The 19,622-nt window shown below is 35.6% G+C and overlaps 1 non-coding gene and 1 pseudogene across 2 annotated transcripts in view; both read right to left on the bottom strand.

Annotated features, from left to right (window-relative positions):
- Positions 1-19,622, bottom strand: part of LOC145521895 (large ribosomal subunit protein eL31 pseudogene) — a 102,544-nt pseudogene that overhangs the window by 44,973 nt on the left and 37,949 nt on the right. The window lies entirely within an intron of this gene.
- Positions 8,616-8,688, bottom strand: TRNAR-UCU (transfer RNA arginine (anticodon UCU)). The gene has a single exon. It is a non-coding gene; the product is annotated as a tRNA-Arg (tRNA).

The raw sequence follows: 19,622 nt of genomic DNA, 5'->3' as shown, positions 1-19,622 counted from the left end.
AAATGATAGATGAACATAGATATTCACAACAGAGATTCATTCATAATGTATTTTAAAGCATAATATTTTATGTAAAAACCATAAAATGCACATATATATCTACATTATATGTTTATAACTAGGAGAAAGTCATAAATGACTTCACCAAAATCTAAACAGTGATTTCTTCTATGGTAGGCTCTGCATGTTATTGACTTTATTTACTGTGTGTGATATTTTTCAACATTTTTACAATAATATATTAATTTTGAAGTAAATATTTTTTAACCAAGTACTTTATGTAAATTAGTGACTTGTTTTTTTATTAAGCACTTATTGACCATATACAATTTTCTACGCACTGACTTGGAATCAGCAGTTAAGGGATAAGGTCTGTGGTATCATGAAATTTATCATCTGAAAAGAAGACAGGAAAAATATTCAGCAAGATCACACAGTAAACTGTGTAATAACAAATAATCAAAAGGTCTTTGGTGAATATGTAATAGGAGCAACAAGACCAATGGAAAAGGAGGGAGGCAGGGAAGAAGCTTTAATTTGCAGCATTTTCCAATTTATGTGATTTAAATACTTCCACATTGGCCAGTTTCAAGCTGCCAATATGTGGTTACTGAACATGAAATTGAGAATAAATGTTCACAATTGAGTCTGGCGAACTCCAGTGATTTGGTTCCAACACACCAATGAAAGGCAAATCGAGGACAAGTGCTATAGAGCGTAGGAGTGAGAGGGAGGATCAGGAAAGCTTAAAGGGAATGACATTTAAACTGAGTCCCGAAAGATGACTGATGTATCAAGGAGAGAGAACACAGCGGAAAGGTGCTGAGAGGGGGAAGAAACTGAGTTGAAGAATAGCCAGAGATAATAGTCCCTATGAGAGTTAATGGTGGCCCATACTGGGAAGCTGCCAACAGATTTTGAGAGACTTCAAGGCATATTCAACTTAAATGAGAAGACTATGTTTCAAAACATACTTGACCTCTAAGTTTTCTTTCAGCTTCATTATGTTATGAATACCAAAAGTATTATCAAACCCAGGTAAATCTAGATGCATGCATTTTGTTTGTATGCTACTTTTGTGTTGTTCGGCCACTAAGTCATGTCCGACTCTTTGCAACCCCATGAACTGCAGCATGTCAGCCTTCCCTGTCCTTCACTATCTCCTGGTGTCTGCTCAAACTCATGTCCAATGAGTCAGTGATGCCATCCAACCATCTCATCCCCTGTCATCCCCTTCTCCTCCTGCCCTCGTCTTTCCCAGCGTCAGGCTCTTTTCCAATGAGTTGTCTCTTCACATCAGGTGGCCAAAGGATTTGGCCAGCTTTACCATCAGTCCTTCCAATGAATATTCAGGACTGATTTCCTTTAGGATTGACTGGTTTGATCTCCTTACCGTCCAAGGAATTCTCAAGAGTCTTCTCCAGCACCACAGTTCAAAAGCATCAATTCTTTGGCTCTCAGCTTTCTTTATAGTCCAACTCTCACATCTGTACTTGACTCCTGGGAAAACCATAGCTTTGACTAGATGGACCTTTGTTGGCAAAGTGATGTCTCTGCCTTTTAATATGCTGTTTAGATTTGTCATAGCTTTCCTTCCAAAGAGCAAGTGTCTTTTAATTTCATGGCTGCTATCACTGTTCACAGTGATTATGGAGCCCCCCAAAATAAAATCTGTCCTTGTTTCCACTTTTACCCTATCTATTTGCCATAAATTGATGGGGCTGGATGACATGATTTTAATTTTTTGAATGTTGAGTTTTAAGCCAACTATGCTACCTTAGTTACACTTAAAATATTTCAAATCTAAACATTCATTAAGATGTTACATGTACACAAAGGGCAAAATAAAAGGCAGTTGTTACCCAAATGTGCTCTCTTTGTGAGCCGCCTGAAGGAACAGTAGTTATAACAGCAAAAGAAAAAGGTTAATGTTAATTGGTTATTTTTTTGTTCATTTATGGCAAATAGGAAAGAGGTCAGTATTGGTATTATGTATGGTATTGGTATTATGTATGTGGCATATGGGAAAAAAAAGAATTCAGGTACTGATAATGTAACTTCTTAGATTCTTCGCTGACTTAGAATGTAGTCTAGTTTGGGGGCAGAAGACACAGTTCTTGCAGAACTTACATTTCTCTCCTTCTATATTCCTGTAACCTTCTTTCAGTGTGCTAATATCCATATTTGTCCTAGGATGAGCTTCAGGATAGTTTGGGAAGCAGATCTTCCAAGAGATGAGATTCTTTGTTGATGTTCTTACCATATCTATTTCATCAACATTGTTTAGAAAGAGACAGGGAATTCTAGAGACATAGCTGTTCGTGCTGAGTTTCTTCAACTCTCATTTCCAGAGTCTGAAAAGAGGAGAGCTTTTGGTAATTATTTTTCTCAGCTCCTAAGCAACTCCAGGCTAAGATAAGGGATTTTTAGTGCCATCTTGTTCCATTATTAGTGGCTGCATTCAAGAAACAAAGTCTCAACATTTGGAAATGCTTGTCTCCAAATGCTACAAAACGCTTGTGTGTGTGCTCAACTGCTCTGTCGTGTCTGACTCTGTGTGACCCATTATGAAAGCAATTTTTTTTGGTGCTTCGTTTACAACTTTTCTCAGTCTATCTTCTATCATTACAGACTTATTTTCTTCTCTCTGTGGGAGCTGCATCCACTTGGTATACTGGGGAACAAAAAGGGGTGTTTGTTTCAGGAGTGCATTCCATGTGATGCTCGGGTTAGTAACCTAGGCTAAATTCACTGCGTTTTGCTGCATGGTGCACTGACAGTGACTGTAACATTTTCCTGAGGAAGCATGGCCCCTCTGAAGTCCTATGGCATTGTTTGCTAATGGATAGGATTAAAATTACCTCTGGGCAGCAGGGCTTCTGCCTCCCTCGTGGAGTTTGTTCTCCACCCAAGGGCAACAGGCTGAGGATGAACAATGGGAGCTGAACACAGTCTGTCTTCCTTTAGCCATAGCTCTGAGGAGGGTCTGCATTTGCCTGGAGGTAGGTCCTCTGTGAGTCAGTGGGTGGCCTTGCAGGCCAGAAGGTGTCTTGGCCATCTCCCAGCTTGTTGGTAGAGATCCTCAATTAGGAATCTTAAATGAAGATAGATGAAGATACAGAGCCGTTGGTACAGCTGCCTTGTTGGAGACTACTACAGTGAAGAGGTATCCAGGGAGAAACGATGCTGAGCCTGAATGAACTGGAGAGGAAAGAGCTGAGACCTTGCAGAGCCTGCTGCCGCTTACTGAAAATGGCTTACTAGAAGTGAGGCGAAGCCTTCAGAGCCTAGCCAAGGGTTCTGGATGCTTATGTAGTTCTATAGGGAGTCCATCTGGAGGCTCACTGTGGCCTCTAATTATTCCTTTACATTAGTCTCAAAAATCCTCCATGTTGAAACAGGAAGGAGGTAGAAATGAGAACCCTTGGCTGTGTCAGCTGCTGCCAATTCAGATACATGACTTTGTTCCTTCTTTAGTTCTACATCCCTTAATTGAGAGGCACCCTTCTCCCAGAGTATCCTGGGCTGACGGAAGGAGAAGAATGGAGCTTCCCACTATGTTTTCCTAATGTTCTAACCATGAACATGAATCTTTGTTAAAACAGCAAATCGATAAAATTGTCTGGGCTTGGGTTTGATGAGGATCTTGGTTGACTAACTCAAGTGAAAAAGAAGAGAACGATACTGACTATTCATAATATTATTTTTATCTGGATCAGGTGCTTAGTTATTAACCCATCAAAATATTGACAGAGCCCTTTGGTGGTAGGGTGGTAAATCTGAGAAAATTCAGCTAAATTTTTAATGATTTTAATTCCCATACTATATGGTAGTTTAGTCACTAAGTCGTATCCTACTCTTGCGACCCCACGGACTGTAACCTGCCAGGCTCCTCTGTCCATGGGATTCTCCAGGCAAGAATACTGGAGTGGGTTGCCACTTCTCTAGGCCCATACCATAACTCAACTACTTCTTTCTTTTCCTCAACTATTTTGTAGCTGTTGAGCTATGATGGCAGCAGAATATAGAATTCACATAAAATGCTGTAGCATGAAATAAGAAAATTATAAGAAGATCCAAGATCAGAATACTGAGACACTGACTAGACTGGAATGGGAAACAGGCCTTGGTTTCATCCTTCATTTTGTGCCAAACTTAAATAGGATAAACTCTGTTATAAACATAAATCATACATGAATGATGAGTACTTAGTTGGTTAAAATCAGAATTTGTATGATTCAAAGCTATACTATAAATAAAAGTGATCTTCATGTTATATGCAAGAATATTGTGCTTGCCGGACCCTCATTTGGAGACATTATAAGATCATAAGATAGGTATCTTACCTCTAGTTTTCTAGCTGCCATATGATATGTTTGTGTATAGTGGGGTACGGGGTTGAGGGGAGAGTATTATAAAAGAAGGCATGAAAAGTTCAATATAAGTAATTTTAACTTGAGCTTTCTGGAAATTGGTTAAAAAGTTCAACTTGAATAAAAATGTAAACCTCTGAAATTTAAGTTGTTCATTGTTATTGCTTGAGGGTGTTCTTATTATATCTGGCTATGATTAAAATAACTATGAGAGGAAAGGAAGTAAGAGTGTACTTTTGATCTTAATATAAGAAGGAAAAAACTAAGGAAAAAAATCTATGTTCCTAAACTGCCCAAAATAGGCAAAATATCATTAGTGTTTTCTGAAAGATAATCTTACTATTTGCTTGATTTTTTTCTGACTGATTTTTAGCTGATATTTCTTAATTTATATTTCCCATGATTCCTCCATTTTCACAATAAATTACTCTAGAGCAGATTCCTCAAACCATGCAGATATGAGTGTGGCCACTATTAGTATTTCTATGTTACATAAGACAGTTGATTTAGTCAGGTCATAATGTAGCATTTATTACTATCTGATCTTTTGCTAAAAATATGTCCTTCTGGGCATCTATGATATATGATAATCACTATTAAGTGTGGCATACAAATTTATATTTTGACACGTGTGGGTTTTAAAAGGAAATTGTCAGTTCTAAAGCATGGAAAATTCTCAAGCCATATGTTTAGGGATGAGCCATTTTCATCTAGCAGAGCACCACAAGTGATTTATTATTTAAGGCTTGATTAAATAACGCTTTCCTGCATTAAATATTAAATATGTTACAAGAGATGTAGAAATAAGTAAGATACTTGATCTACAGCCAAGACGTTCACAATACTGTGGGCATGATGAGTGCTATAGTGAAAACTGATGATGGAAGGGATGATAATAAAAAGGAGGAGTAAGAAGGAAAAGATAGAAAGAGAAGATATAGCAGGCACTAACTATATACCAACTACCGAACTAATCTTCACTTGCATTATTTCATTTTTTCCTTCTAATGCTGAGATGAGGAAGACTCTCTCATCATTTTCTTTTTTACAGGTGAGGAAACTGAGATTTCAAAGAGTAAATATTTTGCTCAAGGTTACAAAATTAGTGATATAATTTCATAACTTAGATTTAAATTCATACTGTATAATACCTCTATCTTTCTCATTATGATACCATGATTAAGAGAACAGAGACCATGGTGTTAGACCCCTAAGGCAGTTATGCCTAATTGCCAACAGATTTGGGTGGTCTAGTTTTTAAGTTCTATCACTGTCTTACCTAATATGTGCTTGTTGGTTCATTACAAAATCTTTCCATGACCTTTAGATAACATTGATTTTTAAAATTTCATTCAGTATACATAAAGCACTGGGGAAAACTGAGTTAAAATTAGAAAAGAAAAAAACCTGATGCATGCATTTGGCAGTTGGCCTATTTGCTTCAGTATGATAAGGTAGAAGTTGTTACCCGTGCACTGGCCCTTAACTGAAAGTCTTTTTTGAGTTACTGTGCTCTCTAAATTTTCATACGGGCTGTAGTTTTGGACCCACCATGTGGTAAAATTTATTAAGCAAAAAACATGACTCTTGGTGTTGAAAGCTATATTGGGACAGCCAAGCAGGTCCTTGTACGTCCTAGCCATGCCAATAAATCCAGCCAGAAAATTCTTTTTAATAGTTGCATGAGTAACTGGTATTTTAAGAAGACACCCACACAGAGGGGAGAGGTAGAGGGGAAAAATCAGATTTTCAAGGGCTCAATAGGGGAGTTTGCTTTTTCTGTTAAGCTCCACCTGCAGTCTAAGCAAGAGGGTCGGTGCCGAGTCTGCAATAGCACCGCATGCTTCCTTTATGTATTGTGTGGGATCTGATAAATTTTTCAGGATCCAGTCCAGCTGTGCTCTCATCACATTGATTTAATGGCCCTTAAGAGAAACCATAAAAGTGCTTTCTGGTTAGTGGGGCCCAGCTGTTTCTCGTAGTATTGCATAAGACAGCAAGCTGAGTTAGCTATAGATTAATGATATTAAAAATTCAACTTTTTCCATGTCGTTTTCTTTCCATTAAAAAGAAGACTTAAGAAAATATGTGATTTGTTAAATTAGGTTATTGTGCCCAAAGGAAAAGGATCCACAGAGATGATCTGATTTGATATGAATAAGTTCATTGAGGCCTCCAAATAAACACTGAATCATATTAACATATCTAGTATATGTATGACTACGTGTGTGTGTGACTGTTCCCAAAGGGTGATGTGAAAGTTGATGGCTGGAAGGAGGGCTCTGTTTTCATTACCAGGCAACAGTGCAAAAAGGCAACAAAATTATTTAAGGATTATCAGGCTCTCTGATAAGGTTAAGAGCACTGAAATTCAGTATGAAATGAATAGCCATGTAGATTTACAGTGTCATTCATATCATGGGAGACCTTTGGTTTTCTGCAAGCAGAAGGGTGATCGCACTACCAGGCAATTTGTTAAGTATTAAGCCTGGGTATGAAACAGACTATACTGAAAATGTTTCTGCTCAGAAGCAGACATGAGGCTCTTAGAGCTTTTGCACTTTAGGTACTTTCAGGCAACAGAGTACTCAGAAATAAAATGTTTTCTCACCTCTGTTTAAAGAATAAAATTCATGGGGTTGGGGAGAGCTAGAAAAATGTTAATTCTAAAGCCATGAGTTTTAGTATTTTACTAAATTACAGTTCCTAAATTCAAGGAGTAAAGCATGTGCGCATGCTAAGTCACTTCAGTTGTGTCCAGCTCTTTGCAACCCTCCCTATGGACTGTAGCCCGCCAGGCTCCTCTGTCCGTGGGATTCTCTAGGCAAGAATACTGGAGGGGTTGTCACGACTTCCTCCAGGGGATCTTCCCAACCCAGGGACTGAACCCATATCTCTTATGCTTCCTCCATTGGCAGGTGGGTTCTTTACCACTAGTGCCACCTGGGAAGCCCACAGGTACAGCATAAATTCACAGAAATTAGAAGTCAACACAGAAACAAATGGCTGGAGAATTACAACTATTATTTGACTAATTTTGGGTGATCATCTGTGATTGCAGTAAAAGACCACATGGAAATGATTCATTGTGGTTGTAGGATTATACAACATGAAAAACCCTGCATAGAAAACTTGCAGTTTTGAAATACCTGTAGTTTAGATGGGGAAATAATTAGCTTTATATTATCAGTGAAAAGAAAAAGATTTTGCTAGGTACAATACAATATTTTCAGAAAGAGCTCTTAAAACAATTTAGAAGCATCCATTTAAATATAGAGCCTGATAAGATGCAAACTATAATATATAGAATGGATAAAACAAGGCCCTACTGTATAGTATAGAGAACTATATTCCTGTAATAAACCCTAGTGGAAAAGACTCCACAGAAGAGTAAAAAGTATATTTATCTATATATAAAACAATCACTTTGCTGTACAGCAGAAACTAACACAACATTGGAAATCAACTATATTTCAATAAAATAAATTAAAATGCAGAGCTTGATGTACATTCTTATCTACCCATTAATGGGAAGCTCCAGTACTTTGGCCATCTGATGAGAAGAGCCAACTCATTGGAAAAGCCCCTGATGCTGGGAAAGATTGAAGGCAGGAGGAGAAGGGAAAGACAAAAGATGAGATGGTTGGATGGTATCATTGATTCAATGGACATGAGTTTGAGCACACTCTAGAGAGATGGTGAAGGACAGGGAAGCCTGGTATACTGCAGTCCATGGGGTCACAAAGGGTTGGACCTGACTGAGCAACTGAACAAACAACAACACCCATAAATGTGAATATGTTCCCTGTAATAACCCTTTGACAGTTTATTTCAAATCTTTATTAATTTTAAAACATCTAAGTTATATATTTCAATTTTAAGAATTCTTTGCTCCACAAGTATAAATATTAAATATAGTTCTGTGTTTTTTAAAGGTTGTTCAGGGATTAAGTTAGTTGTTTTAAAACATACCTGCTCTACATTGATGGGATGGTGGTGGTAGCGGTGGTGGCTTAGTCACTAAGTCGTGTCTGCCTCTTGCGACCCCATGGACTGTAGCCCATCAGGCTCCTCTGTCCATGGGATTTTCCAGGCAAGAATACTGGTGTGGATTGCCATTTCCTTCTCCAGGGGATCTTCCTGACCCAGGAATTGAACCTGGGTCTCCTGCATTGCAGGATGGGATATGTAATTAATTTTTTAAAAAAATTTTGGGCACACCCTGCGGCTTGTGGAGTCTTATTTCCCAACCAGGGATCAAACCTGGGCCCCCTGCAGTAGAAGTGCAAAGTCTTAACCACTTGACTACCAGGGAAATCCTAGGGTATATAGTTATAAGGAAATCTATGGACCTGTTCCCCAGATGGAGAACAAGTGCTATATCTGTATAAAACTAAGCATGATTCAAGGTCATATATATCTATCAATGTTTCTCCTCTGAGCAGTTGAACAGAAACTTTAGAGTTCTTAACAGACACCTACGCACAGAACTAGAGCAAGAGAGATGCTATTACTAGGGGTGTTTTAAGGTCAGTATTTCAGTAGCTGCTGTTTTTGATTAAGTATCATGTAGACCAGTTCCTCTCTACTGAACAACATTAGCTTGAAAAATCAAAGGCTTGGTGGCCTAAATAGACAACAATAACCAATATCTTAACTGCGCCAGATACTTCTGTGGGAAATGCTAAGCCATGTCAATATTTGCCATTGTTACAGTTCTAGCCAATACTCTAAAGGCAGAGTCTCATTGCTTGGTCACGATGGAGTGGTGAGAATGTGACATCCCTCTATTTGTTGGATTGCCAACAGAGTCAAGTTTTTCTTTGCCGCCAGGAGCAGTACAACTTGGTGTCTCTGTAGTTCTCTGTGGTTTGCGTTTGGTCCTAAATTCAGAGCCCAAGATAAGAAAATTGTTGGCAATCACCAGAACGCAAGTCAGAAAGTTTGCCAGGTTGCTGTAATGCAGGCTTCTATTTTACTTCAGAGTGAAAATGTAATATTCCTTGAAAGTCTGTTACAGAGGAGTTTATTATGGTTATCTTATGAATGATGGGTTCTGAAAAATAATGTTTGTGTTACATATTTCTGTGGCTATTTCAGAAAATGCATTACAAGAGGCAAACAGCCAGCAGCATGGATCATGCTTAAGACTAAGCTAAAAGTAAAACTGGTTCAGCACAAACTGAGTTTTTGTTTATGTCTTTAGGTCAAAGGTAAAAGGCTGCATAGTGTCGAGCATTCACTTTGGGGAAGGGTGCCTGGACAGGCACTGTTCTGTAAGAGCTTTTTCTTTCTCTCTTTTGCCCACTTTGGGCAATGGGGTCACTTTGAAATTTTCCAATGAGTATTGCTTTATGAGCTCATTTTAAAAACCTGAAATAATAAGGAAAATCAAAAGAAGGAAGGAAAGTGAAAATCTGATCATACACATGCAATTAGTCTTACCATGTTGATGTATCTCCTTCCAATAAAGTTCTTTTGTAAAATAGGCTTTAAAAACATATGATCATGATGATATCAGATTGCTACATCATTAATTAGTCTGGTACCAGATTAATTTTTCACTTAGCACTAAGTTGCAAGCATTTTTCATTTGTAAAAGAGGTGCTTCCAGATTCTAACAGTAATACTCAAATATTAATACCTCAGAATCTGACATTTTTCAATTAGTAGGGAGTCTTTGAGCAAGCTCCATTCTTCAGGTAGTTCTGGGGTCCAGGAAAAATGCTCATATGTTCTCACATGCATCCTGGTCATCGAATGTCACCTTAATTCTCTATCCACTCTAGGCCACTACCCATTATTGCTTTCTCTTATCACCTTGTACTCAGCATTTCCAGCCTACATTAATTTTGTCCTGACTGCCACACCTCAAGAATGAACACATGCTAAATTTCCAAAATAAGAATTAATACAAGGTAATTAACAAGTAATAAAAGTTTGTTAGAATTTGAAGTTTACCAGAAAATACAATGTAACCAGGAAAGAAAATTTTAAAATATTTAAAAGGCTACTTAATACTATACTGAGGAAAACAATCCAGAATTTCTTAATTATATGCCTGTTGTTGAGCATTTGGGTTGTTTTCAACTTTTTGCTTTTAAAAATAATTCTCATATTTCTGTGATGTAAAACTTCCATAATTCTATTTTACATATCATCTCTGTGCAGAAAATATTCTTAGCTCTTAAAATCTATCAGGACATTTTGTGGGAATGAAGTCCTAGGGGAAACATTTATAGTTTCACTTACTTTAATAGTTAGCAATACTTTATATGTTCTATTTCCACTTGAGTCAATTCGATAAATTATATTTTTGTAGGAAATTTACCCTTTTATCCAGCTTTAAATTTTTTTAAATTTACTGCCAAAATCTGTTTGTAGTATTCTATTACCTGTTTCTCAGCTGTAGTTATTACTTCTTACTTTTTATGTTCAATATTATGTGTGTGTAGCTTTTTAAATTTTTTTACATTTTAAATCAGTTTCCCCAGAATTTTATTAATTTTTCTATCAAAATTTATGGCTTTATTTTTATATTTTATTAATTTCTGCTCTATCTTTATTATTTCCTACTACTACTTTAATTGTTTTTTCAATTTTAAACTTCCAAATTTGAACGCTTACCTAATTTTCAGCCCCCATTCTTTTCTAAAAGAAACAAGGCTATATATTTGTCCTAAGCACTGCATTAGCTGCACCCAAATGTTTTCATTTGTAGTGTTCTTTTTTTTTTTTCTAATTTTTTTTTTTGTAGTGTTCTTTTTTTAACATTTTACTTATTAAATGAAAAATATCTAGCTCCAAAGAATTTTAATTTTTTATTGGAATGTGGCAGTACTAGCTGTAGCTACAGCAACTATCTTATAACCAAAAGAATAATAGAGACAACGGTTAGCCTTAAAACAGTACTTAGTAGTTGGCTACTTCTTGTCTTCTTGTTATGTGAGAAAAATAATTTTCTATGTTAAGTTGCTGTGCATGGATAAATAGAGCCAAATACAATGAAATTTATATCTTTTTTTTCCTCCTATTCTAATAGGTGATAATCCCACCTACTTTTCTCCCTCTACTGATTTTGAAACTGTACACTTATTTTTGACTCTTCACTTGTTATTCTTAAATTTTTAGGAAATAATTGACTTAACAATAAGTTAAAAATATTGCTGTCTCCACTTTGCTATGTTTATAATAAACTTGGGATGCTTCGATCTCTATTACTCTCATTAATCTTTCCCATCGCCAAACACATAGTCTTATTTTTGAGTTCCATCTTGTTTTTAATCCATTTACAGTGACTATTATCACTGCATTTATTGGTCAAACCATGGTTAGATTTGCCAATATTTTTACAAATTTCTTTTTGTAATCTTTCTTCTGGCTTTACTTTCTTCTTACTAGAATTCATCCTATAGTACAGTGAGGTCTACAAAATTTAAAGTTTTAGCCTTTGTGTTCCTGATAATATATTTATTTCAGTTTCACATTTGAATGAGTTTAACTTTATGTAGAATTCTAAGTTAATATTTACATTTCCTCAGCACTTTAAAAATGTTTCTGCACTGTCTCTGGATTCCATTGTGGTCCTCAGCAATCTACTCTCATCTGAGTGTTCTTTTGTGTGGCTTTTCTCTGCAACTGCTTTTATGCTTCTTTTCTTTTGATTTTCATTCTTATTTCTTGTCCCAGCAGAGTTAGCAGCAGCGCTCAATGAGCTCAGCACCTCAATGGAAGCTTCTGCTGTCTAGGAGCCTCAGCAGCCAATCGCTAGCAGTAAGAGTAACCGACAACAATTATAGTATAGATATGGCAGCCTGAACAACAGGGATGTGTGCTCCCAGATATTTCAGTGTGCGTCCTACAATATGGTTGTATCTTAGTGCTTCCAACAGAAACAGCAACACCTGGATACCCTATCTTCCCTTTGGCTCCCCTAGCTTTCAAACATACTGTAAACAGTTCTCTATATTATATACTTTTGTTTGAAATACTTAGTTTTATTTATGTTTTCCCAGATACTAATTAATACACTCTAGATAGGAACATAGTAGATTATATTAATATGGGAAGATTATACATCCCTGTCCCATTGTAATCAGTATTAGTCATGTGACTGGCTTCAACCAGTAAAACGAAAGCAGAACTGACATGTACAACAGCTTAGTGGAAACTTGAAGAATCATTACATACATAGTTTTACACTATTTTCTTTTCCCTTTGTGACAATACTAACAATGCCCCAGGGAAGAAATGCCCATCAGTTTAGATTTCGGAGTGCACATGTGAACCTGAAGTACAGTAAACCTATAATGAATATGTAACATGGACAAGAAGTACATCTTTGTTGTTGTAAGATACTAAATTTTTTTTAGTCATTTGTTACCACAGTGTAATTTAGCTTAAGATGACTGATACAGTTTGGGTTTATTTTTCATTATGTGTGAGAGTCACTTTATTTATTATTTATTTATTCTGAGGAATTATGTTGAAATTTTGAAAAATTCTGTCACTAACACTTTGAATATTGCCTTCCTCTACTCTCAAACCTCTCTTTCTAAAACCGAAATTTAAAATTTGTTGACTTTTCATTAATGTGCTAATGCCCACGTTTGTGAGTTTTCTAACTTGTCTCCTATTGTTGATTTTTCATTTTATTCTACTGTGCTTGGAAAAGATATTCAATATCAATCTTTTAAAATTTGTTAAGACTTCTTTGTGACCTCATACGTGATCTATTCTGGAAGATATTCCATGGGTGCTTGAGAGGAAGGTTTACTCTGTTGGTGTACTAGTCTATGTATGTTATTAGGTACATCTGGCATATGTGTTGTTCAAGTGTTCAAGTCCACAGTTTCCCTATTTTCTGTTGATATGTTCTATCCACTACTGAAAGTGAAGTATTAAAAAATCTCCTACTGTTATTGTATTGCTGTTTGTTTCTCCCTTTAGTTTTGCCAATATTTTCTTTCTCTTTCAGGTGCTCTGATGTTGGGTGCATTGTTATTTATAACAATTCTTTCTGATAAATTAATCCATTTATCATTATATAATGTCCTACTGGGTCTCTAGTCACAGTTTTTTACTTAACGCATTTTTTTATATAAATATAGCTGGCCCTGCTCTCTATTGGTTACCATTTTAATGGAATACTCTTTCTATCCTCTCACTTCCAGCCTTTTTGTGTCTTTTAATCTAAAGTGAGTCCCTTATAGATAGTATATGTTGAGTCTTGTCCTTTTGTCCATGCAGCCACTCTATGTTTTATATTTGAGGGGAAGTTTAATCTATTTGTGTTTAAAGTAATTGATAAAAAAGTACTTACTTTGGCCAGCTTGTTAATTTTTTTCTTTTTTATGATTCTTTCATTCCCCTTTTCTTATGGTCTTTTTTTTTTCATTGTTCCATTGATTTTTTTTTTTGTAGTGATATGCTCTGATTCCTTTTTCTTATGTGTATTTTCTAAAGGTATTTTCATTGAGTTTATCATTAGATTTACATAAAGCATGTTATAGTTAAAGCAGTCTATTTTGAAAAGATAACTATTCAACATGCATACAAAAATTCTTGACTTTTATAGACCCTCATACACACTATATTATTAATATCACAATTTTCATGTTTATATCATTAACAGATATTTGTAGTTATAGTTATCTAAATATTTTGGTTTTGATTTCTACACTAAAATTAAATTGATTTGCATAACACCATTACAGGGTTACAGTAATCTTTGTCTATTTACTCATATATGTATTTTATATTTTCATTGTTTTTCATATTGCTCATTAGTGTCCTTTAATTTCAACGTGGAGAACTAACTTTAGCATTTCTTGTAAGCCAAGTCTAGTGGTTTAGTGGTAATGAGCCCCCTAAGCTTTTGCTTGTCTGGAGAAGTATTTATCTCTCCATTTTGATGGACAGTTTTATCAGATATAATATTTTGGTTGGTAGGTTTTTTTCTTTTTCCTGTCATTCATCACTTTGAATATATCATCCCATTTTCTTCTGTGAACTTTCTTTTTTAAAGTCCACTGAAGATCTCATGGGGGTTGTCTTGTATGTGAAGTCACTTTTCCCTTGCTGTTTACAAAATTTTCTCTTTGCCTTTGTAACAATTTGATGATGTGTCCTAATGTCAATTTCTTTTTGAGATTTATGAATCCCAACTGGTTCCAAATAGGAAAAGGAGTACGTCAAGGCTGTATATTGTCACCCTGCATATTTAACTTATGTGCAGAGTACATCATCAGAAATGCTGGGCTGGAAGAAACACAAGCTGGAATCAAGATTGCCAGGAGAAATATCAATAACCTCAGATATGCAGATGACACCACCCTTATGGCAGAAAGTGAAGAAGAACTAAAGAGCCTCTTGATGAAAGTGAAAGAGGAGAGTGAAAAAGTTGGCTTAAAGCTCAATGTTCAGAAAACTAAGATCATGGCATCTGGTCCCATCACTTCGTGGGAAATAAATGGGGAAACAGTGTCAGACTTGATTTTTTTGGGCTCCAAAATCACTGCTGATGGTGATTGCAGCCATGAAATTAAAAGACACTTACTCCTTGGAGGGAAGGTTATGACCAACCTAGATAGCATATTTAAAAGCAGAGACATTACTTTGCAACAAGGGTCCATCTAGTCAAGGCTATGTTTTTTCCAGTGGTCATGTATGGATGTGAGAGTTGGACGGTGAAGAAAGCTGAGCGCCGCAGAATTGATGCTTTTGAACCGTGGTGCTGGAGAAGACCTTTGAGAGTCCCTTGGACTGCAAGGAGAGCCAACCAGTCCATCCTAAAGGAGATCAGTCCTGGGTGTTCATTGGAAGGACTGATGTTGAAGCTGAAACTCCAATACTTTGGACACCTGATGAGAAGAGTTGACTCATCGGAAAAGACCCTAATGCTGGGAAGGATTGGGGGCAGGAGGAGAAGGGGACAACAGAGGATGAGATGGTTGGATGGCATCACCGACTCGATGGACATGGGTTTGGGTAAACTCTGGGAGTTGGTGATGGACAGGGAGGCCTGGCGTGCTACAATTCATGGGGTCGCAAAGAGTTGGACACGATTGAGAGACTGAACTGAACTGAACTGATGTCTATTTCTAACTCCTTAGATTTGAAGAGTTTTCAGACATTATTTATCTAAGTAATCTTTCTGTCTCATTCTCTCTCTTCCTCTCTCACTCTTCTCCTTGTGGTGGTGGTGGTGGTTTAGTCGCTAAGTCGTTTCCGACTCCTGCGACCCCATGGACTGGAGCCTGCCAGGCTCCTCTGTCCAAGGGATTCTCCAGGCAAGAGTACTAGAGTGGGTTGCCATTTCTTCCTCTTGTGGAACTCCCATGAGTCAATGGCTTCCCATAAGTTCCACAGGATCGCTTCCCTCTTTTTCATTCTGTTTTCTTTTTGTTCTCTGTCTGAATAAGTTTCAAATGAACTGTCTTTGAGGGAGCTCATTTTTTTTTTTCTTCTTCTGCTTAACCTTGCCTACTGTTGAAACTATTGAACTTTTCAATGTAGTTATTGAATTCTTTAGTTCCAGAATGTCTGTTCCATTCTTTTTCTTTTTGTTTCTTTGTTGATATTCTCATTTTGTTCAGATTATCATTTCCTGATTTCATTTAGTTGTCTACCTATGTTCCCTTGTATCTTACTGAACTTCTTTAAGACAATTATTTTAAATTCTCTGTTAGGTCATTCACAGATTCCCATCGCTCTGGAGTTAGTTACCAGAGATTTGGTTTGTTATGTTTTTCAGTTGCATCATATTTCCTAGATTCTTCATGTTCCTTATAGCTTTGTGTTGGAGTCAGCATATATAAAGAAAGAACCACCTTTCCCTCATATTTAAGGGCTGGCTTTAGTAGATAAAGAGCTTCACAGTCAGCCTAGCAAGAGATTCTAGGAACTTCACAAAGCTTATCTATGGATGCTCACACTTCAAGCCTCTCTCTCACTCATGAGGGAAATATTCAGAGTTGTGCATCTTCTTGTAATCTCACAGATCCTTGCTGGCAGGAGTAAGCTGTCCTCCTCTTTTTTTTTTTTTTGTTCTTAGCTCCTCCAGATATCTGGGCCTTGCCAGTTCCATCAGTGCTCTGTGTAAAGTAAGACAGAAACCAGTCCTTAGCCAGTTGACTAAAAAGGATATTGAAAACACACTTCACTCTCTCTTTCTCTCCAGGGCAAAATTGTGGGCCAAATTGATCTCTCTTGGTACTGAACTGTACTGACTTGTGAGAGGGTTTGGCACAGGTAAAATTACTTTTTACCTATTTCAATTCAGCTGTTCTTAGTTCTGTATTCATCTGGGGAATGGCGAATTCTTAACTGAAATCTGTTTCTCTCATAAGAGTATTTGATCCATATAGTGTTGTTAAATCAGTGTTTCTGTGTATATGTAGACTAAGACATCTTATTTAGCAATTTTGTTGATGTCACCTCTCACATTCCTCTTGGTGAGAGACTTTCTAAACCTGTGAATTTGATGTTTATCCAGGCAATTTTTCAAGGAATCAGTAATTTTTCATGATGAACATTGAATTCAATTACTAGTTTTACTTCGTTGCTTTATTTTGGTAGAAATTACTCACATGTTAAAACTATAAGCAGTCTCTTAAAATGCTAAATATATGGTTATATCATTTTAATTACTAGCATTTAAACACTGGCTAAGTACATTGTTGGTATTATTGTGGAAGATTAAATGTGAATTATTCTTTAAAGAATGCAATTTTAAGAAATTTCATAAATATCAGATCTGTTCACTAACTGATTTAAATTAGTCATTCTCAAACTTGAAGACTCCTAAATTCTGAAAATGTCATTGTATTTCCCTGAAGAATTTACAGACTTCAGTTTGAGAAAGTGAAAGTGTTAGTTGCTCAGTCGGCCTCATCCATCCATGGAATTCTCCAGGTAAGAATACTGGAGTGGGTTACCATTCCCTTCTCTGGGGATCGTCCCAACCCAGGGATAGAACCCAGGTGTCCTGCATTGCAGGCAGATTCTCTACCATCTGAGTCACAAGGGAAACCCCTTGATTTCCATTAGAGGCTTCTCAAGAATTTTCATAAAGTGTTATACAGCTGGACATGGCTAAATTTTCTTATTTTAGCACTTTAAGACATTTATTGTTAGGGATAATTATGTTTTTGTTAAACTTAATGGTAATTGTATGCAAATTTTAGAATTTGCCACAGGCTTACTATTTGTGGTAAACTTGTGGAAATAGTTATTTTTCCTTTTTTTTTTTTTCTGTTTGTGGAAAACTGTCAGTATCAGGAATCACTGTCTGCCTCAAAATTGCAGCTGTGGTTGTCTTCTCAAATTACTAGAAAATTAAAGCAGAGTTTGTAGCAAACTTGAAAATTATTATACAGCAAAGACTTATTACTAAGAAATACAGTTAATGAATAAAGGCAAAAGAAAAAGAGTTTTAAAAAAAGAGAATGATCAGGAAACTGTTAAATTAACTAACTAGTCTTATCCTTTTAAAAAAAAAATAATAGGTGCTATCTTTGAAGTATCTTTTCATGGATGGAATTTTTTCAGTCTCTCTTCTTTTTAAAAAGTTAGTCTCTTTGTCGATAATTTTTTATTTCTATGTATAGATAAAGTTTGGAGAAAAAATTTAAGCCAAATACATGTGTGTACAAAATATGTCTCTAATAAATCAGTTTATAGTGAACAGAAATTGACAGCTCAAAAAATTGAAATGCAGTCAAAGGTACCATTCTAAGATACTGTAATAGAAGCCATCACTCTACTTCAATTAAGTGACCTGTTACATAAGAAAATAAGTCAATATAGATGAATAACAGCAAATTTTACAATATTGATTCTCACAACTGTCTCAAATATAATGTGTATGTATTCTTGTCAAGAGCTAGATTTCATTTTGTGAAATTTATTAAAAGTTGGAATGGTACCTGTCTTTCTTTGTATTCTTTTTTATATATGGACAATTAACTACTTTAAAGTACTCACTTTAATTCTTATAAAGATTTTAAAAGTAGTGTGAAGATTCTATGACTCATGCAACAAAGCTCTCTAAAATAAAATCAAAGACAAAATAAAGACACATTTAGTATTCTGAGATTATTCAGCATTAAGTTAAACTAGTTTTCATTTTATGTTCAGGCTTAATAGTTAATTTAATTATTTAAAAAAGCTACTTTAAGTATTACTTATTTAAAAAATAAGCATTTCTCTCTTCACTAGTGTATGCTGAGTCTTCTCAATCTTTGTCCATCCCCTGACTGCTCTCTCTCAGGATCTGACTTAATTTAAATCAGTCTCCTTCCCACTGTTAATACTTCCAACACAAAAGTTTCCTCATCATGTCAAACTGACTTATTTTTTCATGAACTAAATTTTCCTAGATCTTTTGGTAACTTAAGATCATTGAAAAGTCATGGAGAGTTTTGACAAAATATATGGAAATCTAGTTTCTTCCTGGTGAACTGTCAGTTATAATTGGCCTTCATATTTTCATAAGATAAAACAGACAATTTGATTTAGACATAGTCAATTCTTAAAAGAATATTTGAGTTGGTTATACACAAAAATAATCAAGTTTCTAAATGTGTAAAATGCACACAGTTTCTAAAATTCAGCAAATGATTTTCCAGGAAATCATGAAAAATGGCTCTTTTTATAAATCCTGCATATGATAAATGTTCAAAGGTTATTAATTTTGCTAACATTGGGCTATTGTGAGAGTGACAAAATAAATTTAAGAAAAAACCTTCTCTGGGTAAAATTTGACATCCCAAATTTGGTTGTTTATTGCTTCTTTAAATAATAATTATATAAATCAATTTATTGCATATAGATCTTTTAAGATAAATAATAGTTTACACTTGCATAGTATAAAATGTACAAAATAATCTAGCTGGTTTTTCTTACCTAAAAATGTTGGTATACTGTTGAATAAATAAATAACAGAATTTGAGGAGTCTTGTAGAACACTGACCTACACTTAAACATCCTAAATTTGCTCCCTAATTTCTTGAATTTTGAGGTTATGATTTCTTTTTCTAAATATTTGAATTGAATTAAAACCTTAATAAGAACTTACATGATAAGAAATTTTAATCTATGATAATTTTAATGTCTATTATTACTTTGATTTTTAAAAGTCTGAAAATAATAGTAGTGTAATAATTTGGCATGTCATGATATTATTTAATTTAAAATTTGTGAGGGTTGCACTGGAAAAGAAATATAGACTTTATCTGAGATAGACTC

Source organism: Giraffa tippelskirchi, chromosome 9, assembly GCF_054371585.1.
Source record: "Giraffa tippelskirchi isolate mGirTip1 chromosome 9, T2T-mGirTip1v1.2.pri, whole genome shotgun sequence".
Classification (NCBI taxonomy): Eukaryota; Metazoa; Chordata; class Mammalia; order Artiodactyla; family Giraffidae; genus Giraffa; species Giraffa tippelskirchi.
The sequence above is the reverse complement of the archived record's forward strand: the minus strand, read 5'-3'. Positions and strand labels throughout refer to the sequence as shown.